Raw genomic sequence first — 12,338 nt, forward strand, 5'->3', positions numbered from 1 at the left:
CAGGCATTACCATAGAGGGAAGGGAAGGGAAGGGAAGGGAAGGGAAGGGAAGGGAAGGGAAGGACCAGGAGTACTCCCAGGTGCAGAGCATCCCAAATCTCACGCACCCATTGGGCAACACAAACCCACCCCAGCCCTGCAGCAGCGCAGGGCCAGCAGGCTGCTCAGCCCCCAAACTGCTGTAATTGCAGCAATATCCAGCAATAATACAATGCCCACCCCTGCAAACCCCTTAATAACATTAATGCCTGTCAGGCTACCCTTTAAGTATTAACATATGGGGGAAATGCCTAATAGCTTCACATTATTGCGCGTGCATCTGAAATATCACTCCGTAAGGCCTCTTGCAGCAAACATTAAACCTGGTTAATAGAAGACATCTGAGCAGAATCCATTATTTTGCAGTAATTCTTCACGCTGAAAGAGGTGTTTTAAAATTGGAAAGCGGGCATTATCACAGCAGAACTATCTGAATATTCAAAAGCAGGATTTCTTTGAAAACAAGCTATAGAAACAGTAAGCGGGAATGCAAAATTACCCTGTTTGGTGAAACGCCTGGGAACTAATTCTCACCCTGTTTGTAGATAGCCAGACTCACAACACTGAAGGACCAGTCAACACTTCATTATAAACTTCTCCCCCTCACATTCAGGGTATTAGAAAAACCTGTGCCCGGAGGGGGCTGTTTTCTTGCACTCGGTGCTCAGGGGTCTCACTACAGGATGGAATGTTTATGGAACATCTGAGATGAAAACATCCCAAACTGATTGGTCTCAAGTTGCACACACATAACGTTAGAAACAGCAAGGAAAATATGAGGGTGAAAAGTGAGGAAATAACATTGAGAAGAAGAAAAAAAACCAACCAACCGAATTTGTCATCACGGATGGAAAAATGAACAATTTTTCTGTTTGACTAAAAATGTAATTTACTGTCAAGTCGTCTCACGTTGCTGTGGGATTGCTGCAGCTGTTATCTCCAGCACCTTTTAATAACAGCTTGTAGCTACAGCGCGGCGCTGCAGGATGGATGTTTGGGCTGAGCCTCACGGTGACATCCCCAGGAGCAGGGATGGGTCACTGTGCTCTGCCCTGGGACCCCGCTGTGGATGCCCCATCCCTGCAGGATTCAAGGCCAGGCTGGATGTGGCTCTGGGCAGCCTGGGCTGCTGGTTGGTGACCCTGCACACAGCAGGGGGTTGGAACTGGATGATCATTGTAGGCCTTTGCAACCCAGGCCATTTTATGACTCTATGAACAGTGAAATACATCAAACTGCTGAGAAAACTTGCGCTGGTTTTGCTCATTTTTGACTCCTTCGCCTTCAGCTATTTTGTACTCTACGATATGAGAGCTGCATTTCAGCTGCTCTGTACCGAGTATGGCAATTGTAGGAGCTTATCCTGACAGGGAAAAGAGACCACTAATAGTAGACACTGGGTCAGTGGAAGCTTAAAGGAAAGACAGCAATTAGGACTAATGGGCAAATTACATAATATAACAGTTAAAATAATTCTGGCTGGCTCAATTGAGACCATCCCACACCTCACTACGTGAAGGGTTTGGCCAGTGTACAGCGTGGAACAGCAATCTACTGCAATCTCGTTAGCTCATCTAACTAACTGCAGTTTGCCTCCACTTACTTCTAATTTTAGATGTAAACTCTCCACAGCAGAGCACATGCAGGGTCTGAAAACAAATATTCAGCGTTATGCTTTGCTGACATGCACTGCAAGGAGATTTTCCATGGGGAGGAGCAGGGTGGCTTCTTTAAGCCAGAAAATGAAGCTCTGGGGATGGTGACAGCCTGGGACAGCCCCTGCTCTTGCAGTTTGGGGTGTAGGGCTCCTTGGAAAATCCCATTGACGCCACTTCCTTTTGGTCTCATATCAGCTTAGCACTCAGTGTGTTATTTTAACAGCACGACAACAACTACACAGAACATCAAATAAGTTACCTTTTGTCTGCGCTTATATTCCTGCCATATATTTCAATGGAAATACACAACTTAGCGCTGCAGTGTATTTCATGCTGAAATGGATAATAAAAAAACTATAGATCGTGCATTCTCCTAAACCATAAAGGAGGAATACTCTGCAAATCTGCGCTGTTTACCACTTTCTGTCTTTCACAATCTCTACACCAATCTGCTACAGCAGAATCCACTATAGTTAGAGCACAATCTACTGTTCTTGAACTTGAATATGGCAGGGAATATTTTCAAGGCCTTCCTTCTTAAGAAGAAAATAAACCACAAGAGCTGGCTGTACCCCTGACTCAGATTGTTCTGCACAGCTCAAGCCACAGTTGGAGCCTGGCATAAAGCTGGAGGACAAACCCTTCTGATCGCTTTTGGACGTCACCACACGGGTCCACCAGCCTGCAGGAGGTGCTTTCAAGCCCATGGCAGGAGTGAGTCAAGATAAGGATGGGGGATTTTACACCAGCAGGTGCAAGAAAACAGATTTCTCCTTTCTCTGATGCTATCTCAATATCAGGCCAACATAGGGCGTACACTGAGTAAGGAGGGCTTAAAGACACCCTGTGAGGTCAATGAAGATGTACTGGGTTGATGGTTGGACTAGATGATCTTAGAGATCTTTTCCAACCTTAATGACTCTATGATTCTCTCTGTCTCCAGTGAGTTTGCCCAATACGATGCTTTTAGCTACCTGTGATCCCCATGTTCCCATGGTTCTTCATGTTCAGATACATTCTCCCTCTTAAGGAAACTGCAAACCAGGATGGAAATAGTCTCTGCCCTTTCCAGTTCACACGTCAGCTGGCTAATTGCCTAAATTATAGCTCTGTCAATATCAGTTCATTCGCTCAGCCTCTCTATAAGACAAAAACAACACCACACAGCTGAAAGACCCAAACTCTTCCAGAATAACCCAAGGAGAGCTCTTCTGGAAGGGAGCCTGATGGCCAGAGTACCACATTCACCACTTCTACATGGAGCAGATCCTGTATGGCTCCAGGACTGGGGTCTTTGCATACAAGATCCCCTCCTATATTGCTTTGGCTTGGCCATTCCCTGCAAGAATAAATGTATACAAGCAAACCCACTTCAGAGGAACATGAAGAGGAAGGAGAAAGTTCAGGAGACTGTGAGATCTTGACCTACCTCAAACGAAGCCCTTCTGATGGTGGATTTACATAAGGACTGCTCTAACCAGGACCTGTTATATAGGAGCACCCTAAACTGCCTTTAACTCCTGGTGTCACGACTTCTTCCTGGTAAGTGAGCACTTAAATCACAATTACCAATCACTGTCACCGATGAGGTTAAAGCATGGAAAGGAGGGGACTGTGTAAGGCACCGCAGAAAACAAACCAGTTCTCTTCAATCAGCACAAGATGCCCCGCTGTCAGCATGGGATGGAGCCAAGGAGGCTGTGACCTCCAGGAGCAGCTCTTCCCTCCCTCCCTCCCAGGGAACCTGCAGAACACGGCCGTGCTCTTTGCTGCTCCTTGGCTCTCAGAGCCTTGACAACATCCTGCAATCTGCCAGAGCTATTCCACAGGCTGCCCAGTCATCCTGCAACAGATGCACATGGAAAGGACATGCTCAAAGGTTTGCCAAGCCCTTCCATGTTCACACCCGGGCAGATACAGCCTAATGCTTCTGGTCCTGATGGGGACAAGCACAACTTTCGCACCTGCATTTGCTCAGCAAATACATAAAACTTGCAGGCACTAAAAGAGAAATAAGGTGAAACTGCTGGATTCCATGCTTTTGCTTTATTGACATCGATTCCTTTTTCATTGCTTCCTCTTTCAGCGAGAAAGCCCAAGCCCCCAGACACCCATCTATCCTGGCCAAGTGACACGGCCTGATGCCATCCGTCTGCACAAAGCAGGCTTTTGCTCTCGGGGCTCACCCAGCATCACTGCTCAATGTTCTTTCTTGAAAAGCAGCCTGCCCTTGAAGGCAGCTGAGTGCGACGGCTGGCAGCCCCAGCAGCGAGGGCTGGTGGTGGAGACAGAGACGAGCAGCTGAGGGAACCCCATAGAGCTTGCACAGAAAGCACTGGGATGGCAGCAGCCCTGCTGGGAGCTCCTGACCCTCTGGGCTGTTTCAGACATAGAATTGTAGGATCATAAAATGGCCTGGGTTGAAAAGGACCTGAATGATCATTCAGCTTCAGCTACGTGCAAGGTCGCCAACCATCAGACCAGGCTGCCCTTGATGTAATGCCATGAGAGCCGGTGGCCAACAAGCCAAATCCAACAAGCTTTTCTCTTCCCCAAGAGAGCTTTCATGGGTTTGGCCCAGCAGCTCTATCACAGCAGCTTGGGCTCACTGCAAGACGAGCACCCAAGAGGACATCAGCCATAGTCAGCAGCATCCCTACCCACACAGCAATACTGCAGGCATTCACCTCCAGCGCTCCTCCACCAGCAGCCCCACTGCCCAGCACCCAACCAGCTCACCCCAAAGCACAAAGACCTGGCAGCGAGGAGAGCCAACATTAAGCCGAGGGCTAACCCTGCAAGAATCCAAAGAGCAATGATTTATTCAGGAGATTCAGCAGTTCAACCAACTTTGCTAAGCGTTGGAGATGGCAAAAAACGTAACAAGTGAGCCTCTCGCATGAATAAAAAATTACATTTTACATAAATTAAATATATAATTTGATTAAACATGTTTATGCCTTTGCGGTGACATTTAGAATAGGAAGTATTCATTTTCTGTTTTGAAAGGAAAAAACTCTTTCAAATGTAATTTGAAGCTGTCAAACCAATCTTCTTTACAGATCTTTTAAATGTCACATACCTTCGAAAGGGGATGGCAGATTCCTTTTAAATATGCAATTGCAAACAGTCCAAGCAAAATCAAGAATTTATTAAAATATGCTACTGACATTTATACTGATTAAGTATAGCCCTCTCCGCGCTCCCTTCCGAGAGGCTCCCGTACAAAAGATGTGTCACAACAGCTCACATTAACTCCGCGCTGCCTCTAATTCCACTGCACACAACCAGGAAAGGACCTGCCCTGCTTTGCAGGGAGACAGGCAGGAACCCGAGCTTGTCTTACAGCAGGGATTGCACTTTTGGATGATTCCTTACGCCTGAGATTTATAACCCAAAATATTAACTGCACTTACTTTAAATCAAGCACAGAGCTGCACCTAATGGCTTTGAATGGAAGAGTGTGTTAATCATAAGCCTAAAGAAAAGCCTCCTGCAACTCATTTCAGACAACGTCACGTTAGTGACCTGTATGCCTTGTTTTATAATCACAGCATCCATCCTGAGGTCAGTTATTCAAAGAATCACAGAATGGCCTGGCTTGCAAAGGACCACAATGACCACCTACATTCAACCCCCTGCTGTGTGCAGGGTCACCAACCAGCAGCCCAGGCTGCCCAGAGCCACATCCAGCCTGGCCTTGAATGCCTGCAGGGATGGGGCATCCACAGCCTCCTTGGGCAACCTGTGAACAGTGCGTCACCACCCTCTGGGTGAGAAACTTCCTCCTAACATCCAACCTAAACCTCCCCTGTTCCACCTTAAAACCATTCCCCCTTGTCCTATTCTTCACAATTAAAATACATTTTTTCCCCCTATTGCTCTTCTTGTGAAGAACAGAGAACAGTGGAAAACCCCCTCAGCTACTGGTGGATGTTAAAGAGCAGCAACCACAGCAGCTCCTGCTCTCGGTCACTTCCCGCTGACACATCAGACATTTTAGGGTCATCTTATTTCTTCAGAAGGCATAGAATTTATTTATTCTTTCTCCTCCCCTGTCACCAGGCCAGTGAATTGCATGGGCATAACTCTCATTAGCGTTAATGGAAACCCCCACTGTAAATTCTCCCCCGTGAAGCAACATTAAGAGCGAGGCCATCCTGAGCAAGCATACTCAAATTGGAAAATAAAATATACCTCCCATTCCTCGCTACCACCACCGGGAAAATGTAATGAAGTGCAGGAGATTAAGGCACAGCTCCTATATCAAATCTTCTTTGTACTCTATAATTACTCAACAGAACGTATACAACGGCTGCTCCTTGATGATGAGAATTTGTCGCACGTTATTGAAAGACTTTATCCTAATGCTCTCAACTTTCTGGTGCATAACACAGCAAATTATAGCACGGCCATCGCAGCATCAATCACGGTCACTACCAATACGGGCTTGCTTACAGCTCACACTCTGTACTTAACACCAACAAATTACTGATGGGAGCATTAGTACTGCAGAAGGCACGTCAGTGCCAGGCAATGGGCTCACAAACCCGCTGGTAGAGGTCAATGCTGACCACACTGCAAACAGAGCCCATCCAAATGAAGCCTGTCTGAAAATAGCCAGGATAGCAACCAGCATTTTTAGGTAGATTCATACAAGACATTCATAATCAGGCTATCAATGAAGGCAATGCAATGAAGGACAGAGCACAGCCATCCCAACACTGCAGGAGCAAAGTGATGCTCTCCCCTCCACCACGTGAATCCAGACTCAAGGCCCAACAAACCAAGCTGCCCCCCGCCCCATCCTTCCTTCAACCACAACAGGCTCAAGACTTCTAGGAGCTTCCCCTGCCAACACCTTAATACCGAAGCACGGCTCTGCTGCCCTACCGCCTTAACACAGCCATCCTCACGCTGAATGATGGCTGCAGCTCCCCTCAGTCAGCACTACTGCCAGGCTCTGATGCTGCAGAGTGCTGGGCACGGTGCTGCTTGACAAAACATCTCCACGCGCGCTGGAGTGGAGCCAGAATCATCTCTCAGTCTGAAGGATCTATAAATATCAATGTGTAATCTCCCACTGAACAGCTACTCTTCGTTTTATGGATCTACGGAGGGTCGAGCTCTTCCAATGCACTCTGCTGACACAACGCTGATGATGGGTGTAATGAATGCACTTTAAATAAAACCACTGGAAGTTTAATACAGCCGCAGTTGAGCACATCACTGTTGGTGGGTTTCTCAAGGATGCAAAATAAGTCACCTTAGTGACTTACGTGAAGACGCTGAGATAGAGATGCACAGAAACAACACCAACATGCACACAGCACCTGCACTTCTCCTGCTATAACAGAATTAACATGATGGCATTCCCTGCCCTATGCAAAACACACCTTATTGCCGTGGATCTGTTTGCTCCAGCCTTGGAAAGCAACAGCTTCTTGCGTTCCACAACAGAAACTTAACACCCACAAACCCAACACTGTTTCTTTTCATTGTTTCTGTCTTTATTCTGTTTATCTATTTAGCTATCTGATGAGAAAGGCCATAAATCTCACTGCTGCTTCAGTCACGGGGGGGGGAATTCCTTCAAACATAAGGAAAAACCTCATAAGTAACTTCCTGCAGTCAACAATGCATTCATTTCCTTCTCTGCACTTAGGCTAACAAATCAAATTGAGGACTAAAATGCAATCACCCCATTGTGATAATCACCTCCTTACACTCACAACAAACCTCTTGTTTATTTCTTCTCCAATTAAAAGCACCGCTGAGGTGTGGGCAGGTGGGAGGGAGAGCAGCAGAAAGAACCCAGGCTACCCAAGGACAGGTAGGTGCCTGGCCAGGTAGACAGCAATGCCTTGCATTCAGTTCTACATGGCCATCCCAAAAGCAGCTGGTTCATTACACCCTCTGCCCCTTTCCAGCCCCATAAAGCAGCAATCCCTGCAGCACCAACACACCAATGAGGTGTTCCTGGAGCACAGCACGAAACCTTCAGATTTCAACAGCGTGCACAAAACACTTCAATACATGTATATTTTATTTGATTTACTGCGATACTTTCCTTCCATCTCTTGAAAGTAATTTTTCTCTAAAGCATTACTGCTTAATTGGCAAGTGTACAAAATATAATTACACTGCCTGCAAGTTACAATATTGCTTATGGGAATATCGCTGTTGATGCATCCTGCTTTATTTTGTGTTTAATCTCCATTAAGAGATCTGTGTGAAAATAGCCAGGTGCTCTCGCTGTTACAGACGTTGCTCGGTCCTTTCTGCTCCTACCCAAGAGCCAAAAGCAATGGGAAGCCAATAGAAAGCTCCAGTGCATCCACCTCTGTGCCTCTGCCCTACAGCTCTGCACTGACCAACACACACAGGAGTGTTTTAAGTGCCTTAAAGGTTTACTTCATTTGTTCAAGTAATGGGATTAACGCCCTGTCGGTCTGCTTACACCGCATCATACAAAGCCAAACACGGGCAGAGATGCGGGCACAGCACCATGGGTGGATGAACTGGCTGGGAGCTTATTCCTGAAGTGCCACAGCCACCCGGAGGAGATGGAGAGTTTGAATGAGTTCTGTACGAGCAGATAAAGCACACAATGAAAACAAGGAAACCTCCTTCATCTCCCTCCTCTGCCTCAGTGCATCCACACCTGACCCAACTACCAGCCACAGCTGGGGCTAACATGGCTCACCTCCTCCCTAAGTGCAATGCACCTGGTGCTGGCACAGCAGATGCTCACTGCTTTTAAAGACACAGTGAGACATAAATCCCCTGCAGGGGGTTGAACAACATGACCTTCAAGGCTCCCTTCCAACCCAAACCATTCAACGATCCTAAGACTCAACACTCCAAAGGGCACAGCCTGAGAACTCCACCTTCAGACAGAGGCCTCCTCTCTGCAAACCATCCTCCTAAAGCACTGGCCCCTGGGATCTGCGAACCCCTGGGCACTCTTATTTAAATGGTGGGCTTCCATGGATTGCACTGATTTCGAGGCCAAAAGAAACCGCTGAGATTTTCCAGCCTAACACACGGTGTGGCAGCTTACCTAAATTAATCCCCGCTCGGCACACTGCATGGTAACTTGCTAATTAATCCCTGCTTGAGCTTCCTTCACTTCAATAAACGAGCACTCCTGAATTCAGCCTTTACAAATACAACTACCAGCACCTCCATCGGGCCCTTGCAGCATCCGTCACCTTCAGCAACAAGCTGTGGACCTTCATTCCAGCCCTTCTCTCGCTCCACCTTCCAGCTATTGGATCTTGTTAAAACTCCACCTGCCAGACCCAAGAGCTCCTTTTTTATTCAATTTGTTTTCCCCATGACAACGCTAATTGCCTTAATCAATTTACCTTCCAACACTCAGGCTAAGTGAAGCAGATCGAGCTCTTGGACTCCTCACTGCAAAGCCTCACCTGGCAGCACTATGAAGGCCTTCGAGATGGCCACTGTGTCCTGGCACACTGGGATGGGGACAGGGACACCACCAGGGTAAGTTTAGGTTGGATATCAGGACAAAGTGCTTTACATAAAGGGTCGTTAAGCACTGCAATGGGCTGCACAGGGAGGTGGTTGAGTCACCAGCCCTGGATGTGTTTAAAAACCATTTGGATGCGGTGCTCAAGGACCTGATTTAGCCGAGGGCTGTTAGAGGAAGGGCAGGATGGTCAGGTTGTGGTTGGACTCGATGATCTTGAAGGTCTTTTCCAAGCTGAGTGATTCTGTGATTCTCTATGATCATGAAACTTCAGGCAACTTCAGATCACGAAAGCTGGCAATTTATCTTCCCCATGCACTGAATTGAAATAGTTTCACCCAGAACTCACTGAGTCTCACAACTTAAGTGCAACTTCCAGCACTCCAACCCTTTGTGCCCCATGCAAAACGATGAGCAGGAAAGCCCAGGAGGGAGCTGCTGGGTTTCATTGGCTTAAAGAAGTCACCGAATTACTGCCTGATAGAGCTGCAGGAGCAGAAGTCATTAATAATTAAAACCTGCTACTGATCTCTTTGAGTTCACTGGGTTTTTATCGGCACTTTGCTGTGAAGTCCCAGAGCAGCTCTTGCTCTCACCCGTGCCAAGATCCGCCCTGACCACGATGCATCTGCAGAGCGAGGCAGAACTACCCAAAGCCACTTCCCAGCCAGAAAGCAGGCTTAGCATCACCACGTGCTCCCAGAGATGTTCTGCTGTGATGGAAAGGAAACCTCCTTCCTCTGTCCCCACACCTCGCCCTGCACCCATCCCTGGTGTGGGACATGTACATGTGGATGTAGTTATGGGCTGCAAGGTGACAAGGGCTGGAGCTGCTCACTGGGGTGGGTGAGCAAAAGCACAGAGTGCTGTGAGGTCTGGCATCCCCACCCTAAGCAGGCAAGGGATGTGTGTGCCGTTATTCACCCTTACACCTACGACTGGTCTTTATTTTCATGGTCAGAAGGAACAAAACCCAAACATGGGGCAGAAGGAGGGGGCACAGGGGTGAGAGGAGCAGGGCAAGCCCTCAGCCCTGTGCAATGTGCTGGGTCACAGTGTGGGTGAGTTCAGTACGAGGGGCTCTAATAGCTCTGTATGCTGAAAGCCCCCAAACTTCCACTGCAGGTGCAAATGATGTGATCCGAGGAGCTCCTCACAGCAGCTCTGCTCCATCCCCCCCAGCCTGATGCTGCTGTGTGTATCCCAGAGCAGGCAGAGCTCCAGCAGCTCCTCCTGCACCGCAACCAGCCGACAGCAGCAGCACAAAGTTTTGCCGTGCAAACCATCTCAGCCTGATCTCTGAGCCCTGTGGACAAACCCGCCCCAAAGCACGGGGACAAACCTCCCTCATGGAAAGCTCAGAGCACAATCATTGCGGGTGGGTGGTTTTTTGTACTGCCAGATGTGCAATGGGAACGTCTGCGACTCACCAACCCCCTCTGAATCCACAGAGCCCTCCTCGCATTCCGCACACACTCTCCCATAATGAGCCCATCTCCAATTTTCCTCGCTAAAGAGACCTTCAAGGAATGCTAAAGCAGGTCTGCGCCCTCACGCACGGCCGCAAACCGGGAACAAAAGCATTTTGTCAGCCGGCATCTCGGCCGTCATTATTTCATTGGCTCCGCTTAAACAAACTCCAAACGATGCTCCTTTCCCCCCCGATCCGGGCAGTCCAACCATCTGTACAAAAACAACAGTTCTTTATACCCGGCAGCCACCGGCTCTCGGTTCCTCCTGCTTCTCTCGTAGCTTTCAAGGCACGGGATTAAAGCGTCACGCCACGCATCCATCCCCCCGTGCCGCAGCCGTGGGGGGTTTCATCTCTCTACCCACGGTACGTTTAACCGAGTGGAAGCGATTTACAATCACAGCTCCGGACTCACGGGGAGCAGCGATCACTTCTAACACTCGCAGCTCTCCATCTCGCACTCCCGGACCCGCACAAAGGCCGAGCTGCCCCTCGCACGAAGTTTTTTGTGCCAAGCAGCGGCTCGGAGCGGGGATCCCTGGGGAGCCGGGAGGGGTGGGAATGAGGGGGGGGGATCCTACAAGGGATGGGAGCGGGGAGAGGCGCGGCCCCGCAGTGCCCGGCGCTGCCTGCGGGCACCGAGCAGCCAACGTGCTGCCAACGGGAAGTACGGGGGGGTGGGAGGGGGGAAGGAGGAGGGGGAGGTGGAAGGAAATAAATGAAGATGGGGAGAGCGCGCCGAGAGGTGAAATAATGAAATAATAAAAGTGAGAGTGGGAATAAAACGGAGCGAGAGGGGGGGAGAATGAAAAGAGATTTAAAACTAATTAAATAAATCACGGGAAGGGAAAAATAAAAAAATAAATGAAAAGAAACGAAAACGAGCCGTACAAAAAATAACAACAACAAACGGGAATGGAAAGGGGCGAAGCGGAGCGCGGAGCTCAGCCCGGAGATGTGCCCCGCACACACGCGGGTTCCGCTCTGTTCCGTTCTGTTCCGTTCCGTCCCCCCGACCCAAACTTTCCTCCCGCCCCAGATGCGCCCCGCGCCGCTCGGCCCCCGGTAAACAATGCGGGCCCGGCACAACAAAAGACTCGGCTTCACCCCGCCCGACTCGCGGGGCCGCGGAACGAGGCTATGGCCGGGTATGGCCGAGCCGTGCCGGGCTGTGCCGGGCTGTGCCGGACGGGCGGCGGCTCCGCGGGGACGGCCCCGAGCTCGGCCCGGCGGAGAGAGAAGGTTGTGGGGACGCGGCCGGAGCGCCGCTCCCCCTGCTCCCCCCCCCAGTTCCCCGCAGCCCTCACAGCCCGTACATACAGCCCGTACATACAGCCCGTACATACAGCCCTTACCTGCCGCCCGGCCCGGCCCGGCCGCCCCGCAGCGCCTCGCCTCACCGCCGCATCCCTGCCGTCCTCCTCCACGTTCGGTGCCGGCCTCGAGCTCCGCACACAAACTTAATCCTCCCCCCGCTCCGCTCCGCCCGCCGCCGCCGCGCCGGGAGCGGACGGGGGCAGCGGATCCCGGCGCGGCGCCCAGCGGCAGCGGCACGATGTGAATCGTAACTTGGGGGGAGGGTCGGCAGCTTCTTTCCCTTCTGGGTTTTTTTTTTTCCTGCTTTTCTCTTTTTTTTTTTTCCCTCTCCAAACGAAAAAGTGCCGGGCGGCGCTGG

At 49.8% G+C, this 12,338-nt stretch overlaps 1 protein-coding gene across 1 annotated transcript in view; it reads right to left on the reverse strand.

The window, feature by feature from the left end:
• The window catches only part of CTBP2 (C-terminal binding protein 2), an 86,841-nt gene extending 74,709 nt beyond the window's left edge, over window positions 1–12,132 (reverse strand). Inside the window, exon 1 of the mRNA XM_015867513.1 lies at window positions 12,019–12,132. The gene's annotated coding sequence lies outside the window, so the exon portion shown is untranslated. The remainder of the gene's footprint in view (window positions 1–12,018) is intronic.
• Window positions 12,133–12,338: the final 206 nt, after the last annotated feature.

The sequence above is a fragment of the Coturnix japonica genome, chromosome 6 (genome assembly GCF_001577835.2).
Source record: "Coturnix japonica isolate 7356 chromosome 6, Coturnix japonica 2.1, whole genome shotgun sequence".
In the NCBI taxonomy this organism is placed as follows: Eukaryota; Metazoa; Chordata; class Aves; order Galliformes; family Phasianidae; genus Coturnix; species Coturnix japonica.